Source organism: Schistocerca americana, chromosome 5, assembly GCF_021461395.2.
Source record: "Schistocerca americana isolate TAMUIC-IGC-003095 chromosome 5, iqSchAmer2.1, whole genome shotgun sequence".
NCBI classification, from domain to species: domain Eukaryota; kingdom Metazoa; phylum Arthropoda; class Insecta; order Orthoptera; family Acrididae; genus Schistocerca; species Schistocerca americana.
Window position 1 is genome coordinate 294,290,909 of NC_060123.1, and position 12,008 is coordinate 294,302,916.

A 12,008-nucleotide genomic window follows, 5' to 3' on the forward strand; every position below is an offset into this window, starting at 1 on the left:
GACACCTTTTCAGTTTCGTTTTACCCTGACATGTTTCAGCACTTTCTGTGCTATCTTCAGTAGGTTATTTTATTTTCTTACTTACATGTAGCTAGTCTGCTACACAATCTACAACTTTTCATGGCTTTGACGTTGCAGTGTTTTCTCACGTTTTGGTGAGGTGAATACGCTCATTTCTGTAACTTATGGTCGTTTGACAACGCACTTTCTGCGAATTTTCAAACATGGGCACAGTTTTCGCCGCCATTACGTGTTGCTGACAACAACTGTTTCTGAGTCTTTTGGCTGCAGCCTTCCCACTCTTCTTCAGTTTTCCTTTCCTCCGTGACGTCTGCAGGTAGTATCTCATCTGAGCCTGAGTTTAACGAAGCACTGTTGATAAAATTTTAATAACCGGAATTTCAAGCAGACTACGGAACGATTCTACTGTCGCTAACGTACATGTTTCGTAAGGACAACGAAAGTAAGACAACAAAAATTATGGCTCGTACGGAACTCGTTGCACTTGCGAGTGGAACAGGAAAGGAAACGAGTAGTAGTGGTTCAAAATGGTTCAAATGGCCCTGAGCACTATGAGACTTAACTTCTGATGACATCAGTCGCCTAGAACTTAGAACTAATTAAACCTAACTAACCTAAGGACATCACACACATCCATGCCCGAGGCAAGATTCGAACCTGCGACCGTAGCGGTCACGCGGTTCCAGACTGAAGCGCCTAGGACCGCACGGCCACACCGGCCGGCGGCCGGCAGTAGTAGTGGTACAAGGTACGCCCCACCATGCACCATACGGTAGGTTGCGGAATGTGTAAGTGGGTGTAGATACAGATATAGATGTAGGGGGTAGGGAAATAGAAGAAGGAAGGGTGGACAGGGAGGGAGGGAGGGAGGACAAGGTTGGTTGTTTTGGGGAAGGAGACCAGACAGCGAGGTCATCGGTCTCATCGGATTAGGGAAGGACGGGGAAGGAAGTCGGCCGTGCCCTTTGAAAGGAACCATCCCGGCATTTGCTGGAGCGATTTAGGGAAATCACGGAAAACCTAAATCAGGATGGCAGGACGCGGGATTGAACCGTCATCCTCCCGAATGCGAGTCCAGTGTCTAACAACTGCGCCACCTCGCTCGGTGGAGGACAAGGGGGGAGGGACGGTGGGAGGGGAGGAGGGGGAGAGGAGGGGGGGAGGGAGAGAGGGGGAGGGAGAGAGAGAGAAGCTTCATCTCAGCACTCTACGTATGGTGGAAACATCAATTGGCAACATGTTAAACGTTGGGAATAAATTATTCTGGCCGCAGACCCACGCAAAAGAAACGGTAAAATGGATAAATGAGAGAGCGAGGAGGAGATGAATGACGACGATTTAAAGTGCCAGCACATAACAGTCATATGGCTGGCGTTGAGTCATTATTGACGTCGTTCGCCTCAGCCGACGAAATGTAATCTTCCGTTGTTTCTTTGTTGCTCGGGTGAATAACTGGGACACCACCTTCGGAAGAGTGCGACCGTCACTGGCTATTCTGGAACGTGTGACAAGATCTGCAAGGGCCATGGTGAGGTGTCACTTCTTTCTACCGGGCCCTCGACCCTGTGCGAGGGGTGAGGAGATGAGCGATATGGCAACTTACCTGGGCTGTGCTTTCCGCCGTGCTGAGCAGGTATCAGCAGGAGAAGGAGAAGCAGGAACATTTCGGAGCGCGCCGAGGCGACGTGTCACCTGCGCACACAGACGAGGCACTTAGTTAATAATTGACGCCAAACGAGGTGGCGCGCTATTTTCAGTCCACGCCAGCGCAGGCCGCACAATGCGTGACACACAGTTGCATCATGCCCAGCACCAGGACCGGAACCAGGATACAGTTTTATAGACTTTTTTGGTCAGTGCCACTGTTTGCTTTCTGTAGTTAATAACACCAACAATTAAATATAAAACTGCTTTGATATACAGAGGGGTCCAAAAAAATGTATCCTCTGTTTAAAAGTCCATAACTGGATAACTAATTGACGGAGTTGTCTCATCTTTGGTAGTGTAATAGTTTGTAGTTCCGGCAATCGCCACACAAGCTTTGTATTGCGTTGATTTGTTTTGTCAGATGACAGTTGCCAGATAGTGTTTTGTTCTCAGTTGCACCTAGTTACTCGAGTAAACTTGGCTGAAGCAAGGCTTACATTCGATGAAAGGAAGTCAGTTTTTAAGTGGTATTTTAAGTACGAAAACATTAATGAGGTTCAACGGCAATGGCGAAATGAGTATCAAACAGAGCAACCGACACGTTTAACGATTCGTCGCATTCGAGACAAATTTGAAGCCGAAGGCTGTGTTAAAGATGTACACAGCCAACGATCTGGACGACCTGTAACAGTAACAAATCCGTCGTGTGTTACAACAATTCACTCGCTCACCACAAAAGTCTGTGAGACAGTGCGCCCCTGAAACTGGAGTGAGCCGCTCTAGTGTTCCGTGAATTTTGAAGACAGCAAAGTGGAAGTGCTACATCCCATGATTGCTACACGCAATGAACGAGGACGACCCAGATCATAGAATGGAATAGTGCTAGTGGTTTACTAACATGGTGCGAAACGATGAAGAGTTTGCAAAGATGATTGTGTGGTCTTATGAGGCACAGTTCAAACTCAATGGTGCAGTAAATCACCACAATTGCATCTACTGGGCCGCCGACAATCCGAACGCCCATGTAGACAAAGCTGTGAATTTGCCAGGAGTAAATGTGTGGTGTGGGTTGTCTTACCGGGGCTTCATTGGGCCATTCTTCTTTGACGGCACAGTTACCGATGAGTTGTACCTTCAGAAGCTTCAGACATCCATTTTACCTGCAATCGTGGACTTGTATGAAGACGGAAGAGTTTAAAATGGTTCAAATGGCTCTGAGCACTATGGGACTTAACTTCTGTGGTCATCAGTCCCCTAGAACTTAGAACTACTTAAACCTAACTAACCTAAGGACAGGACATCACACACATCCATGCCCGAGGCAGGATTCGAACCTGCGACCGTAGCAGTCCCGCGGTTCCGGACTGCGCGCCTAGAACCACTAGACCACCGCGGCCGGAGGAAGAGTTTAATTTCAAAAATATGGTGCCGCAGCCCACTACCAAAATCGTGTTAGGGCGTATCTCGACGAAAATCTACCAGGAAGATGGATAGGACGTAGAGGTGTTGTGGAGTATCTACCACGTTCCCCAGACCTAACTCCTCTAGACTTTTACCTGTGGGGAACACTAAAGGACGTCGTTTATCGACAAAAGCCAAGCACATTGGATGAATTTCGAGAATCCATCGTACATTCATGTGCAAATATACAAGTAAACACGTTACAGTCAGTAGTTTGTACTGCAGTTCGGCGGAATCGTTTGTGTGTGAATTTCAATGATGACCATTTCGAACACCTACAGTGATATCTTTAAGTTGGACTTTAAGCTACATTTTCACCAAAAATGAGACAACTCCGTGAATTAGTTTGCAAGTTATGGACTTTTAAACAGTGGATACATTTTTTGGACCCCTCTGTATTAATAAAAATAGCAAATTGTTTAATTCCAATTAAATACATAAAAATTCGGTTCCTGATGACGATATACAACTGCTGACAACTGTTTCTGGTGAAGAGCTGCTTCGCATTATACACTGAAGCGCCAAAGGGACTGGTATATGAATGCGTATTCAAATATGTAAACACTCACAATACGGCGCTGCGGTCGGCGACACCTATATAAGACAAGTGTCTGGCGCAGTTGTCAGAGCGGTTAGTGCTGCTACAAAAGAAGGTTATCGAGATTTAAGTGAGTTTGAACGTGGTGTTATAGTCGGCACACGAGGATGGGACACAGCATCTCCGAGATAGCGATGAAGAGGGGATTTTCCAGTGCGACCATTTCACGAGTGTACCGTGAACATCACGAATCCGGTAAAACATCAAATCTCCGACATCGCTGCGACCGGAGAAAGATCCTGCAAGAAAGGGACCAACGAAGACTGAAAATAATCGTTGAACGTAACAGAAGTGCAACCCTTCGGCAGATCGCTGCAGATTTCAATGATGGGCCATCAACAAGTGTTAGCGTGCGAACAGTTCAACGAAATATCATCGATATGGGCTTTAGGAGCCGAAGACCCACTGCAAGACACACAGCTTTACGCCTGGCCTGGGCCCGTCAACAACGACATTTGATTGTTAGTGACTGGATACATGTTGCGTGGTCAGCCAAGTCTCGTTTCAAATTCTATCGAGCGAATGGACGTGTACGGGTATGGAAACAACCTCATATATCCATGGACCCTGCATTTCAGCAGGGGACTGTTCATGAGGGCTCTGAGCACTATGGGACTCAACTGCTGAGGTCATTAGTCCCCTAGAACTTAGAACTAGTTAAACCTAACTAACCTAAGGACATCACAAATATCCATGCCCGAGGCAGGATTCGAGCCTGAGACCGTAGCGGTCTTGCGGTTCCAGACTGCAGCGCCTTTAACCGCACGGCCACTTCGGCAGGGGGGACTGTTCATGCTGGTGGAGGCTCTGTAATGATGTGGGCCTGTGTAGTGGGACTGATATGGGGCAACTGTTACGTCTAGATATGACTCTCGCAGGTGACACGTACGTAAGAATCCTGTCTGATCACTTTCTTCCATTCTTGTCCATTGTGCATTCCGACGAACTTGGGCAATTCCAGTAGGACAATGTGACACCTCACACTTTCAGAATTGGTACAGAGTGGCTCCAGGAACACTCTTCTGAGTTTAAACACTACGGCTGGCCACCAGACTCCCCAGGATGAAAATTATTGAGCATATATGGGATGCCTTTGCAACGTGCTGTTCAGAAGAGATCTCCACCCCCTCGTACTCCTACGGATTTATGGACATCCCTGCAGGACTAATGGTGTAAGATCCCTCCAGCACTACATCAAACATTAGTCGAGTGCATGCCACGTCGTGCTGCGGCACTTCTGCATGCTCGCGGGGCCTCTACACGACATTAGGCCGGTGTACCAGTTTCTTTGGACCTCATTGTAAAAATGTCTCTTTTCAAACAAATACCTGGACCTGATGGAATACCAGTGGGATTTTATATACCCGGTGGAAAGCTGACTGGTATGATCATCGAAATAATCGATGGTACCTCTACACCACCAGAATTCAAAGAAGGTGTTAGTGTGTCAATGCGCAGAGGAAGAGGGACAAAAGATGTGAGCAGTGCGAGACCTTTTCACAAGAACTCAATTCCAGTAGTTGCAATGTAATACTTACTTGCTTGTCTCTAGATATGTCTGCACAACATGCTTGACTGTTTCGGCTTACAATGCCATGTTCAAATGCACGTCTAGGTGGAGCTTACGATTATATGGCACCTATGAACCAACCGTGAGCTTTCTGTTGTGAAATACTGTTATCATAATCACGTAGCTGGTATAATATGAAATTTTTGCGTTATAATAATGGTTTGATAGCTATTTGACGGTTGGGATCCTAGCTAGATTAGCGGTGCCCAGCTGCAATGAAGTACACAGTAGAGTGTGGTATGGGACACGAGCATTTGGCGAATTGCTGTAGTCTGTATATTGTGGTTCTAACCTTGGGCCGGCCGAAGTGGCCGTGCGGTTAAAGGCGCTGCAGCCTGGAACCGCAAGACCGCTACGGTCGCAGGTTCGAATCCTGCCTCGGGCATGGATGTTTGTGATGTCCTTAGGTCAGTTAGGTTTAACTAGTTCTAAGTTCTAGGGGACTAATGACCTCAGCAGTTGAGTCCCATAGTGCTCAGAGCCATTTGAACCATTTTTCTAACCTTGACTTGGTGAGGAATCGCCCATCCTTCACATACCTGGCAATGTTTTAGAAAGAGTACTTGTACAGCTGTTATAGGAGACATGCACTAACCTCTTATCGAGAACTGAAGATGGTAAATATGCTCACGGTAATCAACAATAAAGGTTGTCTGGAAGCGATCTTGCCCAAGAAGTTCATCTTCTCTAAAGCACCACTGTAATATGTTTGTATGATCTTGGATCGCAGCAGCTATTGTTATAGAACAAGTAATTTTTTTCTTTACTGTCTTAAGCGTACTGTTAATTAAGAAATATTTCACCAGATCGGTTTCGCTTTTATTCGAAAAACATCATCGTGGATGATTGGCATTTATAGCTCCATTTCACATATTTGATGAACCAACGAAATCAGATCCCTATATTCTATAAATCAAGCCTCAATTTGGGAGCTATGTGTATCTAGTAGCTAACTATGTGTCAATATTATGTTGCTGATAAATGATGGTCACTTTGACTTGGCTGCAAAATACAGTGACTGACATGGGTTGAGGAAATCACATTAAGTAGTTACCTATACATTTCAAGGTTAGTATACAAGAAAAAAGCGATACAGTTGTATTCATTACAATGACGAGCCCCTTCGACAACTGAAAGAGGAAAGGAGAGGTCGTGGCCCACGCTTCTCATTATCGGATTGTATGTTAATCTCTTCAGCTGAATGCCCACCGTCTCTCGATTTTCTCATGGATCAAGTTGACTTTGCCAATGGCGGTATGTGTGTTAAATGGGGAAATGAAGATCGGAAACGCCTTTGATGCTAATCGTACAGCGAATGCTATGCAGCAGCAGAGGATTTCAGGTTCCCTTTGCCCTCATTAAAAATACAATTTTAATACTGAGCTCTACATGCAGCCGTAACAGCCATCGACACTAAGTACGAGACCAAGGTGAAACATGCACGGCCTGGCATAGAGATGTCCTTGATATCGATAAAATTGCCTTTTTTGTACTGCTTCGTATTACGCAGTAGTGTAAATCAAGTGTCAATTTGTTCTTCTGAATGGTTTTGTTTATGGCGCACTTTCAAATAGTAAGTGTTCTAGAGCAGGGGTCTCCATACTACGGCCCGCGGGCCGAAACCGGCCCGCGAGGGCCGGCAAACCGGCCCGCGTTAGCTGTCCGGACATCCCCGGTATCCGGCCCGCCAAATATTTGAGGTGGTACCTATACTGCCAACAATTGAGTTTCGAGGCCTATCGCGACCAATACACCGCAACATTGTCGGAGCTCTATCTTTACAAAGCGGAAGGTCATGGTTAAACTTGTGGCTATCCACAATAAACAGACAGACCATGCTCCGTGCGATAGTGAAGAAAAAAAAAAAAGAACTGTTAACAGACTAGTTTGGCGAAAAAATTTTAAGTACAAAAATTCTTTGCATTTTATTCTACTCACGAGTAAGGCGCAAGTCTCTCAAATGGACGCCACTTCGGCGACTAGCCTTAGTAACCAGTCATTATGTAAGATGCTTCTTAAGCGAGGATTCACTTTCTTTTGATTACGTTGTAAAATACATACAGAATGTGCAGTGACATACTTTTTTGTCGGTGAAATTCGCCAGAATAAAATACGCCAGAATTTCGGTCAGGTACATCCACCAATCAAAATTATGTAATTAAATAAAAATCGTAGTTCGTTTCAGTGCTAGCTATTCCCACAACCTTAGATTTTTGCAATTTCATCTTTCCTTTAGCCTTACATTATGGTGATCATGGAGTGCTAGGGTGCTTTAATCCCACTAGGTAGATCTTGGCCCTTATGACTTCGTGGAGGAGTCAATGTGGCCCGCGGACTAAAAAGTTTGGATACCCCTGTTCTAGAGTTTTCGACCAAATGGATACCGGGGCGCCACAAAAAATCGGCTTATCACTGGTGGAAATTTATTCAATGTTGCTCAGGATTAGTAAGTAAGCTGATTCTTAATTTTCAACAGTTAAGATAAGGACAACTCTATTCAAATTCCCTTGTACTTTAAGATTATCAACGTGAGGGACGTCAAATAGCTTCAACCAGACATGTAAAATCAAGGCATTGCACCATGTAACGATAGACGATCGACCAGTAATGGTGTATTACATAGTGGACACCTTAAGCTTCAGAAGTGGGAGCACGGTATCCATCAAGTAACGGATTAGCTACAAGAAACTTTTGTGCAAGAAAGATGCTATCTTTGTAGAATAATGACCGAGAGCAAATTTGAAAATCAGCTTCCCATTGATGTCCGGAGTTTTTCAGAACAAATACTCCTCCTGGAAAGATTATTTTCAGTGCTTTCTCATTACAATATTAGTTCATTACTTTGTAAGGAGTAAAAATAACTGGCCAGTACTTCTTGATCCACTCAATTAAAGAGATACACGAGGAGAAAGTAGGACTACGAAACAAAACAAAAAATTCATCTCTCGCAGGCAGCAAAAGGTGTTTCAGCAACAGTTAACAGCAGTAACTGGAGTAATCATTTTTTAATACTTCCACACTATTCACCGGCAACAGCACCTCTGACTTCCGCCTGTTCCCACATCTGTACAAATGTGTGGCAGATGCACGATTTTAGTCCGATGAAGTGACGGCTGCCACAGAAAATTATTTTGCACACGTTCCAGACTTGTACAACAAGGAAGGAATCTACTCACTGGAAATGCGTTAAAGTGAAATTTCCTAAAATGGGGCTATTTCTACAAAAAAGTGGGTTTCAAGCTTGTAAAACAGTCTTCCTGTGACAAACACAGGATCTTTTTCATCTTGTCGTCACGAGCACGATGATAGACACCATTACTGCATTTACATTTCGTTCACGAAAGGGGGCAATCAGCGCAAAGCAAAATAGTCTCCCAGGCAATACTACAATACGATCGACCTCGCTGGAAACAAATTTACAATGTAACTTTATTCTCTTTCATAAAATTTTGTCCACAAAATATCATCACCATTTCAGGCTTCTGTATAAAGTACGACAACACTGTATTTTACAACCAGAGGAGAACTGCGTCTTAAAGTAGTTCCCAGGAAGTTAGCAGGCAACTACACAGATTCTATTCTCCTGTGCAGCTGATTCACGTTATTCAGCACGCATATATTGTCCGCGGCGAAAAGATGATACATAGACAGTCTGTAACACTGAGTCTCGAATCGCATACATGATCACTGAAAACAAGAAAGGCTCTCATATATGCAGACAGATTCAAGGAAAAACGCTGGCAAAAGTTCAGGCAATGGAAGTAAACGAGTTGTTGTGATTACTGACCATTCATTTCACTCACGCTCGGTTGGGAACGGCCGAAGGAGAATACTGAGTGAAACTAGTACAGTATTTAACACCGCTGACACGCACTTGGATTGCACCACGCACAACACTCACGAAGTCAGCCGGAAGCTACGGGCTGCGAGGTTCCCTCTCATTCTTGCCTGCACGCTTGCTTCCTCATTGGCTGTGGTCACCATTCAACACTTCCCGCAGAGCTTCTGCGAACTGCTCATAGCCGTCCCACGTGTACGACAATTCCTTCTGCACAAAACGTTAGCGTCGTTTCACACAACGAAACGGTAACGTCCCATCATACGCCGATTAGTTCTGAAGAGCTCTAACACCGCAATGACCAGTGGTCATTAACTCGCCGTTAAATTTAATTTCATCGCGCGAGTCAGGGGTTGGGTTGATTTGGTGGAAGAGACCAGACAGCGAGGTCATCGGTCTCATTGGATTGTGCAAGGATGGGGAAGGAAGTCGGCCATGCCCTTTCAAAGGAACCATCCCGGCATTTGCCTGAAGCGATTTAGCGAAATCACGGAAAACCTAAATCAGGATGGCCGGACGCGGGATTGAACCGTAATCCTCCCGAATGTGCGCGAGTCAGGAACAACAACCTGTATATCAGATAATCTGGACAACTGATGTTGGACAGGCATTATATTAGGGGTTGGGTTGATTTGGTGGAAGAGACCAGACAGCGAGGTCATCGGTCTCATTGGATTGTGCAAGGATGGGGAAGGAAGTCGGCCATGCCCTTTCAAAGGAACCACCCCGGCATTTGCCTGAAGCGATTTAGCGAAATCACGGAAAACCTAAATCAGGATGGCCGGACGCGGGATTGAACCGTCATCCTCCCGAATGCGCGCGAGTCAGGAACAGCAACCTGCATATCACATAATCTGGACAACTGATGTTGGACAGGCATTATAGTGCATACTTTCATTGTTCGAGACAAGAATTAGAAATAGACTTTTTAGGATACAACAAAATGTTATCTACATTGAAATATTATGTCTTTATCGATACAGCAAGAATTTTATTTTATTCGTGCTGGATGTTGTTATACTCCGCGCCCGTTAAAAATTGTTGATGAAGAACACAACCAGCCGCAACAATTGTGTAGTGAGACTACGAATGCAATTCTTCTCAGCCGCTTAGGGAAGCAATTTTCCACATACTAAACCTAAACCTACAGTTTAAGAAAGGATAAATACACTCAACATCTGTTTTTTAAATAAAGCATCTCACAGAAAATATTCAGTTTGTTTTGTACATCAGTTTTACTGTCATAGTTATTGACAGAAGTGGCCTGCATTTTCACTTCTGAAATCACTCAAATTCAGCTACGAATATTCGAAATCTTAGCTAATGTCACTGAAACGTTTAAATGATAGCAACATGTTGCTCAGACGAACAGTGTTATTCCCTCGGCAGTTTTCTTTCCTAGCATAGGTATGGGAAAAATGTTGGGATAATTTAATTTAAAGGCTACGGAAAATGGTCCAAAGTAAGTTACATTACGCGGGCGGTCACTATCAAATCCAGTACCTTTCCTTGATCATCGAATACACTGTTGGCAAACAAAACATTTCGCAGCATTCACTGATAGCTTGAGGCTTTCAACAAACTAAAGTACAATCGCATTTACAGTACGCTCAACTCACAATTATCAGCTACAGCCAAGTGAAAGCTGACAGCTGATGCAATCATCATAAAAAAATCTGTTTTATGATATTGTTTCTGACAAAGATAGAGTATAAATACCCAGTCTTTCACAACTACAGTCATATATTGAGAGAAGGTGGTCTGTAAGCTATTTGCCACTCTGCGATAAAAATACCGATCGCCACTTTTCAGTTGGTTTCATATGGTGTTACAGACTGCAGAAGTTCCAAAAATATGTGACAACGTATTATACCTCGTGACATTCACGCAAACGTCATCGCGAAACAAGTCGTAGATACACACGGGACCAATACACAAACCGAGAAAAACCTAGCCACATGACATGCGACCTTTAGACTGTTCGGTACACAAAACGTGTACTGCTGATCCCTGAAGACTCATATGAACCGTGGTGACGAGTTTTAAACAACACGGCCAAACTGCAGGATTCCGCAGCAGCCTAGTTATCAGCATGCTGTGCAGTTGCTATTCTAGCACAGCTCCCGACCGAAAGTCAGACAAAAAATACTGCAAAACTTACGTGTTTGTGTACGTAGATGAAGCACATTTCAACGACTCCTAGCTACCCGAGGATTAGTCCTTTTTTTCTGAGAGGAGGCCGATGTATTCGAGTTCTGCTGCCGACTGAATCAAAGAAATTATCTATGATAGACCTCTCGGGGCAAATAGCAGTAATTTCGGAAAGACACCTTCTGCATGATCGCGCCAGAAAGTACACGAAATTCCTTTTCTTATTGGTTCGGTGGACCTCGTGCGAAATAGCTTTGCACATGCGCAAAACGCATTCTCGTTCTCAATGCTGAGCGAGTCCACCCCTTTGTTTCTTCCACTGACAGCGGTATATCGTTTTGAAATAGAAACTCCTTGCTAAAGTTATAAAGCTCCGCAACTTTAAACTAGTATTAGAACGCGCGCTGACGCCTGCTGTGAAATTCGTTAAATCGTCTCAACGTCCACAGCGCAGATAGTAGCAATTCATTATCGGATGAGATGACTAAATATTAATACATTACAGTGGTTAAGGAATGCTTATTTGCAGTTTACGATGTGTCTTCCAAGGCCGCTGCTGAGTAAAGCACGTAACAGTACCGCTCTAATTAGTTCACGTTACCCAGAAACAGTGAAGTTTGCATTTTAGCGTCTCGCCGACGGAACGGTTCATATTTCCACAAGGTGACGGCGCAGAGAGAGGAAAGTGCAACCTGCGAGACCATGTCTCTAAAACAGGCACG

General features: G+C 44.5%; 1 protein-coding gene across 3 annotated transcripts in view; it reads right to left on the reverse strand.

The window, feature by feature from the left end:
- LOC124615930 (3-hydroxy-3-methylglutaryl-coenzyme A reductase) overlaps positions 1–12,008 on the reverse strand; it is a 391,620-nt gene that overhangs the window by 291,087 nt on the left and 88,525 nt on the right. For 2 of the 3 annotated variants that reach the window (XM_047144113.1, XM_047144116.1), the window contains exon 2: positions 1,625–1,713. The exons of the other annotated variant lie outside the window; for it this stretch is intronic. The gene's annotated coding sequence lies outside the window, so the exon portion shown is untranslated. The remainder of the gene's footprint in view (positions 1–1,624; positions 1,714–12,008) is intronic. 3 annotated transcript variants of the gene reach the window in all.